The 12792-nt window shown below is 54.2% G+C and overlaps 1 non-coding gene across 1 annotated transcript; it reads left to right on the plus strand.

The window, feature by feature from the left end:
* Positions 1-5321: 5321 nt before the first annotated feature.
* Positions 5322-5427, plus strand: LOC114110193 (U6 spliceosomal RNA). Its single transcript, XR_003586519.1, has one exon. It is a non-coding gene; the product is annotated as a U6 spliceosomal RNA (small nuclear RNA).
* The last annotated feature ends 7365 nt before the right edge of the window (positions 5428-12792 follow it).

Here is a 12792-nt window from a genome sequence, read left to right on the forward strand (position 1 = left end):
ACCTTTGTTGAGACATTACTTTGCCAACAAAGGTCTGTCTAGTCAAGGCTATGGTTTTCCAGTGGTCATGTATGGATGTGAGAGCTGGACTATAAAGAAAGCTGAGCACAGAAGAATTTATGCTTTTGAACTGTGGTGTTGGAGAAGACTTGAGAGTCCCTTGGACAGCAAGGAGATCCAACCAGTCCATCCTAAAGAAGATCAGTCCTGGGTGTTCATTGGAAGGACTGATGTTGAAGCTGAAACTCCAAATCTTTGGCCACCTCATGCGAAGAGCTGACTCATTTGAAAAGACCCTGATGTTGGGAAAGATTGAGGGCCGGAGGAAAAGGGGACGACAGAGGATGAGATGGTTGGATGGCATCACCGACTCAATGGGCATGAGTTTGGGTAAACTCCAGGAGTTGGTGATGGACAGGGGAGCCTGGTGTGCTGCGGTTCACGGAGTCACAGAGTCAGACACAACTGAGCGACTGAACTGAATTGAACTGAACTGCTGGTTTTGGTGATGCCAGTGATGGTGATCCTGGTGATGGGATGAGGACGGGACTGGGGGTGGCAGGCACTTGGTAAACGCTTGGTACCTGCCAGCAAGTGTGCTGGGCGCTTTATGTTCTCACCTTTAATTTTCACAGCGCCCATCATGTTTTTATTGGCATGTGGTTGCTTTACAATGTGTTTACTTCAAATATATGGCAAAGGGATTCAGTTATACGTATACATTTTTCTATTCTGTTTCGGATTCTTTTCCCATATAGGTTGTTACAGAGTACTGAGTGCCCTGGGTTATACTGTGGGTCCTGGGTGATTGTTTCATGACAGTGGTATATATATGTTAATCCCAAACTCCTAATGTATCCTCCCCAGCCTCTTCCCCTTGGATAACCATGCATTTGTTTTCTGTGTCTGCAAGTCTATTTCTGATTTGTAGACAAGTTCATTTGTATCATTGGTTTTAGATTCCGCATGTAAGAGCTATCATTTGACACTTGTCTTCCTCTGACTCCCTTTGCTTCATGTGATCATTTCTGGGTCCATGAATGTTGCTGCAAATGACATTATTTCATTCTTCTTTATGGCTCTGTAATATTCTTTTCTATACACACACATATATATCACATCTTTTTAATCCATTCATTTGCCGCTGGACACTTAGGTTGCTTCCATGTCTTGGCACTTACGAATACAAAGGACCCATTTTAAAGATGTGGAAAGTGGGACTCAGAAAGTCGTTTGCCCAGAGACACAAATAATAAACAGCAGAATTTGGATGTGAATCCAGCGCTGTCTGAACTCAAGTTATAAAACTCTTAATTGTTCCACTCTCTTTTTGAAGAACAGAAAGAAGGGAAAACCAGAAGCAGACTCTCAGAAAGTTGAGAGGCCCGCCCAAATTCAGAGTCTGGGCCAGGGCCAGGACCCTGCCTGGCGATTCCTTAGCCCATCACTTGTCTGGCTGTTTTCTGAGAGTGGTCGTCTGAGCCCCTGGGTTGATTCCAGGCAGGAGAAGCAAGAGAGACCCCGCCACCCTTCAGAGTGGCCCCAGCTCAGTCACCCCTGGGCCTTGGGGTCACTGCAGCTCTGTCTCTGCCCCCTCCTGGACACAGCTCCTTGGACCTTGTGCAGATTCCGACACGAAGTCGGTGGTCAAGAAATACCACTCAAATCATTTTCAGGAGCCACGAGATGTTCACGTGGGCCGTGAATTCACCGGATCGGACTGTTTGTCTATCCTTTCCTTGTTCAGTCCGTCCATCCTTCCTTCCGCCCTTCCCTGGCTTTCATCACCCTGTCGGCTTTTCATTCATCCGCCAGCCCTTCTGAGCATTTCTGCTGGGTCAGACCCCCTGCATCAGACCCTCTTCCTGCCCTACAGTTCCCTGGAGTCGGGGCTTCCCCCACAGCTGGGGGTGTGCTCGGGGCATCCTGAGATGCAGGCAGGGAGGCATTTCAGGGTTGGCATTCCAGCCACAGGGTGGTTTCGGCCCGCCGGGTAGCGTAAATGAGAACTTTCTCAGAAGTCCGAAGCAGGGTAGCCCCCGTACCGTAACTACATTTCGGAGAGCACTGTGGACTCTGAGATGTCCGCTGTCGTGTTCATCATGGCCCGAGGAATGCTGGAATTCCTCCTGGAGATGAGCTGATAAGGAGAGAAGCCCGCCTGTGTTACAGGGAGGAGGAATGGCGACTTTACCCGAACCCAAATCTCTTATGTCTCCTGCCTTAGCGGACAGGTTCTTTACCACTAGCACCACCTGAGAAGCCCAGATATACGTGTACGTATAGCTGAATCATTTTGCTGTACCGGAAACTAACATAACATTGTGACTCAACTATACTTCAATATAAAATAAAAATCTTTTCAATGAAAAGTCTTAAACCGTCAGAATAAGGTAAACTGCTCTAAAGGACATTCCTGAGACCAGTGGAGAACGTGAACATGGACCGTCTGTTGGTTAACCGTCTGTGATGGTTCAATTTCCTGGGTTTGCTCGTTGTCTTGTGGTTCTGTAGGAAATGTCTTGGCTTGCGAAGTATTTAGAAATAAAAGTGTCACGTCCACAGCTAACTTTCATATGATTCAGAAAAACATGTGTGCAGGAGAGTAAGGAGGCACTTCCCAGGTGGCTCAGCTCTAAAGAATCGGCCTGCAAGGCAGGAGATGTGGGTTCGATCCCTGGGTGGGAAGATCCCCTGGAGGAGGGCATGGCAACCCACTCCAGTATTCTCACCTGGGAAAGCCTATGGACAGAGGAGCCTGGCAGGGTACAGTCCGTGGGGTCCCAAAGAGTCGGACACACACACAGGAGAGTAAGGGCACAAACAGGGCAGACACCAGTAACTGTGGAGGAAGCGGGGAATGGTGGTTTCTGATGCTGTTCGGGAAACTTCTCTGGAGGTTTGGAATTTTTCAAAAGTAAACATAGAGTGGGAAGCCCCACCCACCTGCCTGGAACCCACTCATAGCTTCCCATCCACCCAGTGACTGACCCACTGAGGAGGGGTTCCCAGCTCCCAGCCAGGTTTCCAGACTGCAGCAAGAGTGCTGTGATTCCCCACGATTGCTATCATCACACCATTTTTCCAGAGCGGGAACCAGGTCCAGGAGGCCACGTGGCTGACCCATGGTACCATGAGTGGCGCAGCGCCAAGAGGGGGTGGAGAAGCTGAGCTATTTTGGGTCCTCCAGGGGCGTGTCTCCTGGATGAACGGGAGTCACGTTGCCTCCCTGATGTCACAGGACATATTTTCCGAGGCAGCCGTCCCCTGGGCACTGACCCCAAAGGCTCTCCCATCCTCAGAGGCTCTTCCCCACCCCTCCCTGCTGGCAGAGAGTGGCTCGGCCTGGCTTCCGTCGGGAGCTCCTTTTCGCTCATAAGCAATGCTGGTTTTTCTGTTTGCTTGCTTGTTTGGCTGCGCTGGGTCTTAGCTGCTGCACTCGGGACCTCGGATCTTCATCTCGGCATGTGGGCTCTAGTTCCCTGACCAGGGATGGGGCCCCAGCCTCCTGCATTGGGAGTGTGAAGTGTTAGCCCCTAGACCACCAGGGAAGTCCCTGCGATGCTGTTTTTAAAAGTGGGAAGCCATGTCTACAGACGTGGGGGCTGAGTCTCATTCCATAGTGGGGAGTCAGCCCTCTCTTTGAAGGGGTTATCTAAGAGGCAATCCCAAGCCTAGAAAACAGGGAACAGCCATTTTGGGAATCGGAAGGTGGTGAGAAGTCCAGCTTCAACCCAATGTTCCAGAGCATTCTGCACCGTTTATTACTGATGGTTGTCACTGTGGAGCTGAGTCCAGGCTTTGGGCCAGACACCGTGTGCATGCCGGTGTGTGCGAGTGTGCATGAAGGCGTGCACTCGTGTGCTTGTGCGTGTACCTACATATGTGTGTGTGCGTGTGTGCATATGCCCCTGGGACCCGTGGCTCTGGCCGTGGCCCCCCCGGGGGTACCGTCCCCATTTCACAGCTGAGGAGATGGAGCTCAGAAAGGACCCTCGCCTCCTTTACAGGACTTACAGTACTCCTCACAAAGGATGGTTTTGGCCGTTGGTTCCATATCTCCCTCTGCCCGGTGTCTGAGAGCTCCGTGGTGGGGGCACTGGAGGTGTTGGCAGGTACTGAAGCCCCTGGTCCCCATCTGGCCCTGGCGTGCATCTGACCTGATAAATGTCCACTGAGGGAAAGGGGGGAGCCTATGAGAGCGGCGTCCTGAGCTGCTCAAGTCTCCGGCCCTGCCTTTCTGGAAGGTCAGCGGAGACCAGAGGTATTTCTGTTTTGAGGCGTTTAAACAGATGCTCCGACCTCAGCTCCAGCTAGAGTTTCTGGCTGCACATACCACAGACCAAGGGCTTAGAGATTCCATCCAGAGGCTCCCGCGGCAGGCCAGGGACCAGCCCTGGCCCCAGCTTCCCCACCTAGGAAATGGGACGAGACTAGCCTGCAGAGGGTGGGCCCCCGGGATGGGACCCAGGCCCCAGGCCTGTCTGGAGGGCTGGTGCCTGCCCCCAGCACTGCTGCCGAGTGGCTCCCAGGCCAGGCAGCCTGCATCCCGCCGGTCGGCCCACAGGAGCTGGTTGCAGCCTGCCCTCCATCCCAAGATGGCCCGTGAGCTCCCAGGCGACCCGACCCCTTGTGTCTGGTCTGAGTCTCGTTTCCCCACTGTCTACAGGACACAGCCCCTTTCTGCGGACGGGGAGACCGAGGCAGGGAGCAGCTGGCCAGCTGACCTTCACCAGTGGAGGTAGAAGGGTGCTCCCAATGCCTTCGCCCTCTTTCCCACACACCGCCCAGCCCCGAGTCCTGGTTCAGGTCTTAATGTCACCCCTTTGTCCCTACAGAACAGCATCGGCTCATTCCTGGTCCCTGGATCCAGACCCATGAGCCCTCGTATCTCTGTCCTGTCTTCCAGGAAGGGGTCGACAGCTTCAGCACCTTCTGCAGGCTGTTCCTGATCCCAGGACGCCAGGAATCTGTCCCATGGATGGGCCGGGTCCTCCCGTCCGAGGCTAGCCTTGGAGGAGACCTGACCGGGGCCCGCCACATACAGGCCGCTCCTTCCCGCCAACCCGACCGCACTCCGAGCAGTCCTTTGACTGGATTCGAAGGCCTGAGTCTGGCAGTGGCCCTGTGGTCACTCCAGAAGGCTGTGTAAGCACCCCCCGAGGGTGTGTGGTTATGGGGGTGTCCCCTGCAGAGCTGCTGGCCCCTGGGCAGTGGAGGGGACCCCATCCCAGCACGGAACACCTGGCCTGTGGTGGGCGGAGTTTCCTCTTCCATCTTCAGTGTCTAGTTCCCATGGTTCCTCTCGGTTCCTTCTAGAAGCTTCCTCAGGAGCATTGGAGTGATGGGATCTGTTCGACACAAAGAAGATAAGCATGACCCCTGCTCAAGGATGACACACGAAGTCGTGTAATGTTCCATGTTTATAATAAAGTTTTGCTTAATTAAATAAAAAAAAGAGAGAGTTGGAGTGATGGGATGCGTTCCTCTTGATCTCGGAATGAATGACCCAGACGAGGAGCTGGGCTGACCTCCAGTTCCTCTACCCTTTCTGATGCGAGGTTGGCAGCTGCACTGGCCACAGGGGAGGCCCCACCCACAGCCCTGAGACCCCCCCCCCACCAGGCATTACAGCCACCAGCTTCCCACCAAGCCGTAGGAGATACTCCTGAGGGGTGGCCCTTGGCTTCCTGTCCTCTCTGACTGCAAATCGCCTCATGGTTTTTCCAGGCACCTCTGACAATTTAGGCTCTACCACCATAACCCAGGTCCTCACCCCTGAGCAAGGGCATAGCTGCCCTTTTAGGGGGGCCAGGGCGCTTCCGGGCAACAGCGAAGGGCTCCGCATCGCTGTCCAGGGGCGACCATACTCATGACCCCAACTGGGGTGGCTGGCACCTGCCAGCCGGTCTCTCACCCTCCGGAGCCTGGAAGCCCAAGATCTCGATGTGAGCGGGGCTGGTCCTTGCCCAAGAGTCTGAGGGAGGATCCTTCCTGCCTCTTGCAGCTCGGGGGCTCCAAGTGCCCCCTGGCCTGCGGCCGCCTCTCTCCAGCCTCTGCCATCACCATCACGCAGCTTCTCTCTCCCCTCGTCTCTGTCTCAGCTGTCCCTCTGTCCCTCCCCTGTAAAGACACTTGTCACTGGACTCAGTACTCACCCGGGTAAACCAGGATGATCTCATCTCAAGCTCCTTGATTCGCTTACACCTGGGAAGAAAGAAAGTTAGTCACTCAGTCATGTCCGACTCTTTGCGGCCCCATGGACTGTAGCCCACCAAGCTCCTCTGCTCATGGAATTCTCCAAGCAAGAATTCTGGAGTGGGTTGCCATTACCTGGTGAGGACCCTTTGTCTAGATAAGGTCACACTCACAGGCTCCGGGTAGACATCCCTGGGGGACACAGGTCAGCCGCCCATCAGCAGGCAGAGGTCAATTCAGTCCCGCAGCACAGTGGACCCCACCCGAGATGGCTCCTCCTTTGCCCAGAGAGAGGGCTGATGGGTGGCCGGGCTCAGAGCATCCTGGAGCAGAGGCAGGGGATGTACCTGTGTGTGTACCAGGGGGCGGGCACGGGGTCCTCTGGAGGGGACATGGAGAGAGCCAGGAGAGCCGCCCAGGACTGGCCAGAGAGGATCCCCCCGGGAGAGGGCCAGGCAGCCTCTCGACACTAGCTCACTAAGGGGCTCCCCTCCTGGCACCCTGGGGGGCCAAAGGGCCCATTGGCCTGGCTTCCCTCTGGCCTGCAAGGTTCCCAATGTGCCCTCCCCAGGGCCCCTGCGCTCTGGAACACCCTGGCATAGTCCCAGCAGGCCAAACCCAAGGATTGGAAGCTGGGCCTCCACGTCCCATAGCGGGCGAGGCCTGGGGAGAAAACCTGTGAATCTAAAACAGAGGGGAAGGCGGCGTGCTCAGTGCTAAACGGGCGGTCAGGTGAGCGGGGGAGCAACCAAACTTGCAGGCCCCCGATTGGAATCATTTCCACGGGAGGCTGAGCGCACAGAGCAGGACGCCGGCTGGGCGCACAGTGGCTTCTGACTCTGAAAGCAAGAAGGGAAAAAAAAGAACCAAGACATGCGCCGAGCTAGAGGACAAGGATAACTCGCCCGTTTCATTCCTATTTGCCTGTCTGCTTTCGCTATCTTTGCTACACTGAAAAAGTCATCTTTAAAATCGCAACACAGAAGCTCTAGAATCGACTGTTTCTGAGACGATGACTCGGGGCAGCAGACAAAGGATTCCCGAGGCACGGTTGAGTGACTCCGATCGGTCAACACTGCGTGACCACACGCGGGGACGTCCGTGCGGCTTCAGTGGTCAAAGGCGTGCAGACAGCCTAGCCTTACACACCCCCAGGTGTCACCTTCCTCCCAAACATCCCCCAGCCCTGGGCACAATGGCCTGGCTGCTCCAGCCCCACCAGCCGGAACCTTCCTGCCACTTCCTTGGAGGGTCAGGGGAGCTGCCCTCTCGGGTGGAATCCGTGCCTGCCCGAGGCTGTGACCTCCTCCCGGGGGCCAGCCTCTCGTGGCCACTTTGTGCTCACAAAGCAGGCTTTTAACTCTGTGAAATGCTTTTGCAGTTCACGACCATGCCTCCTCCCAAGCGCTCCATGAAATTCTCGGAGACCTGTCACACCCAGCAAACCGGGAGGGCTTTGATTTAGCGGACAGATGCTTGCCAGCTGACACTTGGAGAGACTGAAGGAGGCGGGGAGAATTAAATAAGAAGTGGGGTGTCAGCTCCCAAAAGGTGGCATAACTCTGCCCTAATTCCTTGACGCCCAGTGTGGCTCAGAGGTCGGGGCTGTTAATGGGCAGGGAACAAATTGGGCACTGCCACCTGTGGCTCTTCCAAGTGGGGAGGGGGCTCCCCCTTTACAGTTCAGGGGCCGGTTTACTCTGAGCAAAGCCCAGGTGCTCCAGGGTCTGACACTCACTGGCTTTGTGGTGCTCCCCAGCCTCTCTGAGCTTCTTCCATGATGCTGATACTTATAGGAAAGGTGGGTCAGAATACCTAGGCCTTAGGAAGCTTTGTTTGTCAGCTTCCTGGTCTCTGTGAGTCAGGGGGGCCTCGCACAAGGCCACCATGCACAGTGGCCCAGGCTGTGCACTGCACAACTCCACAGATCCTGGGGTGATGCAATATGGCAATGCTGCCTGGATAACTGTGGGGTGGGGTTAGGGAGAGAAGAGACCCAGGAAAGCCTGCTCCCTCAGCACAACAGGACACAGCGTGACTCACGCTCATTTACTTTCATGCTCCCTCTGCTGCTGGCTCTCGAGGGCTTGTCCATCTGAATGTCGCTGTTTCTCCAGCACCTAGCACCCACCCAGCGTGACGTAGCTGCTTGGGAACTATTTCTGGCATGAACAAAGTCAGGGTTCGTGTGCAGGGTGAAGACGGGCAAAGGGACATTTACGAGCTACCGGCTAGCCCAGAGCTCCGGGCAGCCACGGGTGGACCAGCTTCACTCTGCGTACCGCCCACCCTGGCTTCCCCACGGGAGGGCTAAAGAAGTCGGGGGCTCGGGGTGTGGGTCAGGCGGGCTCTCAGAGACAACACAGCTGCTGACCTGTGTCTGGTGTGGGAGGAGGCAGTAAAATGATGGCCTTGCTTTCCACCTGCAGCTGAGGGAAGACCCTGTGACCCCAAGCTCAGGCCTTCAGTGCAGAAGCCTGCAGTGCTTCCGATTCAGGACAAACAGAAACCCAACATGGCCGGGAAGAACACAAGCGGAGGAAATAGACCAGGTGGCAGCGGCGCCAGGTGGGGGATGGCGGCGGGCTCTGCCTGCCCTCTTTCGTTTTCTTCCAACTCCCAGATTTTCTCTAAAGACCACGAACTACCTTTATAATGATTTAAAAAAAAAACCTGGTTAGAAGCGGGGGAATGATCACAGAAATGGGTAGAAATGTATATATGGGTAGATTTGTTCTAGTCTTACTCACTGGAGTAAGAGATGGAAACCGACCTCAATGTCCAGCTCCTGGACCAGGTTTGATTCTCACACCATGGGCAGCTGTGCCAGTCTGGGAGCGAGGTGGATTTGCCGGAGCTCAAGGTACTTAATAAACCCAGGCTTCTAAACAATACCCATGTACAAGCCCATTCCGATTATAAAGCAAATGTGTCTGTGGTGATAAAATGACACAATCAAGAGGGCAGAAAATGAAGCATGAACTCAGCTCCGTGCTCAGCAGCCCACTTGCTAACAGGTTTTGGCTGGGACTTCTCCTCTCGGAAGCGTCCTCTGCACACAGAAACACTTACTGGGGAGCCTTTGGTTTTGTGGGGGCACATACTGACTCCACTGCCATTTCAAAGGGGGCTACACAAAAAAGTTGGCTTTAAGAAACAGCTGGCATTGTTCTGCAATGTAGAAGCTCCGAGTGCGCCATGACCCACAATCCCACTGCCCAGCAGGATCGGCCTGCCCCACCAGCCCTTCTGAGCAGCTACACCTCTATAGCTAGAGCCTGAAACAGTCCAGCCACCCCTCCACAGGGGAATGAATAAATGAAGCATAGCATGGTCACACTGTGGGATATCACACAGCAAAGGAGGATGAATGAATTCCAAGTCCATGGGGCCACAGGAGCAAAACTCACAAATGTAAGACAGGAGGAGGCAAAGCACAGAGCAGCTAACATCAAGAGGTGTGTCCCAGTTCAAACGAGGAAGTGGTTTTCACAAAAGTCAGAAGGGTGATTATGCTGGGGACGGGGGGCTGGCCTGGGGCTGCAGCGGGGCGGGAGGAAGGGTTCTTGGTGCCGAGGGTCTCCGCCCTGTCTGGGTGTTGCTTCTGTGGGTCTTTGCCTTATAATTGTTAGTGAGTCTGTTTCATAGGTAAGCTCATTTGTGTCATATTGTAGATTCCACGTGTAAGTGATGCCGTATGATACTTGTCTTTCTCTGACTGGCTCCACTTAGTGTGATAATCTCTAGGTACACTCACGTTGCTGCAAATGACATCAGTTCACTCTTTTTCACGGCTAAGCAACATTCCCCCGTATATACGTACCACCTCTTCTTTATCCGTTCCTCTGTAGACGGACATTTAGGTTCTTCCCAGGTTTCGGCTATTGCAAATCGTGCTGCGGTCCATGGAGTCACAAAGAGTCGGACAAGACTTAGCAACTGAGCAGTAACAACCAGGAATGATAGGGTACATGGTGAGGGAGGGATAAATGAGAAGTCTGGGGTTGGCAGATACAAACTACTATCTATAAAATAGATACACAACAAGGTCCTACTGGATAGCACTGGGAACTACATTCAATATCCTGTAATAAACCGTTTTTCAGTTGCTAAGTCATGGCGGACTCTTTGTGACCCCATGGGCTGAAGCACCCCAGTTTTCCCTGTCTTTCACTAGCTCTCGGAGCTTGCACAAACTCATGTCCATTGAGTCGGTGATGCCATCCAACCATCTCATCCTCAGTCATTGCCTTCTCCTCCTGCCTTCAGTCCTTCCTAGCATCAGGGTCTTTTCCAATGAGTCGGTTCTTCACATCAGGTGGTCAAAGTGTGGGAGCTTCAGCTTCAGCATCAGTCTTTCTAATGAATATGCAGGGTTGATTTCCTTTAGCATTGACTAGTTTGATCTCCTTGCAGTCCAGGGGACTCTCAAAAGTCTTCTCCAGACCACAGTTCAAAAACATCAATTTTTCGGTGCACAACCTTCTTTATAGTCCAACTGTCACGTCATAATAAACCATGATGGAAAACAATATGAAAAAGAATATATATACACACACACACATATATGTGTAGGAGTGAACCACTTGGCCGCACATCCGAGACTAACACAGCATTGTAAATCCACTACACGCCAATTTTAAAAGGGTGCTAGTGAAACTGCATTGTGTCTTTTATGTATTTTCTAGCATGTATGCTATTTTCCACAAAAACAAGAAGAAGAAAGCAAAAGGTCCCAAAGAGAGAGCCCAGATAGTAGCAGGCTGACCTCTGGAAGGTGAAATGCTGGGTAATTTCCACTTTCATGTTAATAAAATCATAACCATCCCCTGAGTGCTTGACATCTGTCATCTAATTTAATCCTCACAACAATTTTGAAACTAGCTTTTATTACCCGCCTTTCACACCTAGAGAACCCAAAGCCCAGAGAGGTGGATGGTGTTACACGGGGAGGTGGGATTCCTGCTCCCATCCTGGGGGGCCAGGCACTTGGATGGCTTGACTTCAAACTGACCGTAGGTGACTTCTGTCAACATCGCCAGAGAAGCCGGGCAGAAGGAAGGGCCGCCGCGGCCCGGCCGGGCTGGGCTCCAGGTGGCTGGACCTGGGCTGCCCTGGCTGCCCCAGCCTGGGGCCAAATGGTGGGGCCACCGAGGCTGGAGGAGTCCAGGGGCTGCTGCCTTCCTCGGTGCTACAAGCAGGTTGTAAAGCACTTTGGGGACCAATTGACACCAGGATAGGGAATTGCACCCTTGAGGTGGTTTGTGACCCCATAAATTGCCCTGAGGTGGGAGGCAGCTGGGAGCAATGTAGCCAGTTCACCGGGGGCTGTGACTCTGGAGGTGTGGCATTCCACAGGGCCGTGGCCCTAGGCTGGGGGAGGCCCTGGAGCAAAGGTGGATGAGTTCCAACCTCCCGGGGACAGGGCTGGGGTGCCTCCAGGCACTGCAGGTCGTTGAGAGTGGGCTTGTGTACCTACCAGGAGCCTCATGGGGGTCCTCCTGGATACCCAAGTCAAGGTGCCTTAGGTCCAGAGGTCAGAAGGGCCACTCCAGGCTCTCATGCCTTCCAGGTGTGGACAAGCCCACCGGGAGCATCGGCTATGTTACCAAAGGTCCACCTGCTTGCGTGCACAGGAACACCAGCACCACCCAGTTGGGTGTCTGAGCACTTGCTGTGTGCTGCGTCCCGGCCGTCCTGACATTTAAGGGATGGAGGGAGCCTCACAAGCTCCTGTTTCCAAGGGGAAACTGAGGCCCAGAGAGCTAACCTGGCTCACCAAGTCCAGTGGGCCTTGGGATCCAAGACTTCCTGATCCAAGCACAGCCGGTGCCCCCACTAGCCTGTAAGATGCTCTTGCAACTGAGAAAAAGGTGCCCTCACTCTCTACAGGTGCAGCCCCATGCTGGGCATCCAGCTTGGTGGGCCTGCCAGAGTTCAGGCTGGGAGAGCCTTTGTGCAGTGTGCAGCCTACACAACCATACAAGGCAGACCTGTCTGGGCCCTGTGTGCAAGGTTGTGTACTCGAGTGTGTGTGTATAATGCGTGTGCACTTTCCTGGACAGCCTGCGGGTCACTTTTATCAGGTTCTCAAAGGGGTTTGGGACCTCATATAATGACAATAATCTCTGGAACACTGGGGACTCCAGCAGCTCCTTGAGTCACCTAAGTTCAAGAGGGCTTCCCCAGCCCATGGTGCCAGGCCCACCTGGGGTTTGGGAGACAGAGTGCCCAGGAGCTGGGATTTTTCCTCCCCATCTGTCAAAAGAACAATGCGCTATAATGTTGGATAACCCTCAGAGCAACACTGCAAGACCACGGGTGCGGGGGTGCCTTCATTCCGGAGGCCAGAGACCAGGCTTGGAGGGCTGTGTGAACTTGCCCAGGCCCAAGTGGCAGGCGGGAGGAGGCGACTGCCTCATGTCAATGGCAGAGTTGGCCCAGGCCAGGGTGCCTCCAGCTGGGTCTCTGGACCCCAGAACCAGCACCAGCAGACACACAAGAGGACATGGTCCCCAGCAGAATGCTGGCCACAGCGGAAAGGCCAGAAGGCTCCAGCATGGGAGGTTCCCCCACATGCTGCCTCCCCAGGCA

Source organism: Ovis aries, chromosome 21, assembly GCF_016772045.2.
Source record: "Ovis aries strain OAR_USU_Benz2616 breed Rambouillet chromosome 21, ARS-UI_Ramb_v3.0, whole genome shotgun sequence".
NCBI classification, from domain to species: Eukaryota; Metazoa; Chordata; class Mammalia; order Artiodactyla; family Bovidae; genus Ovis; species Ovis aries.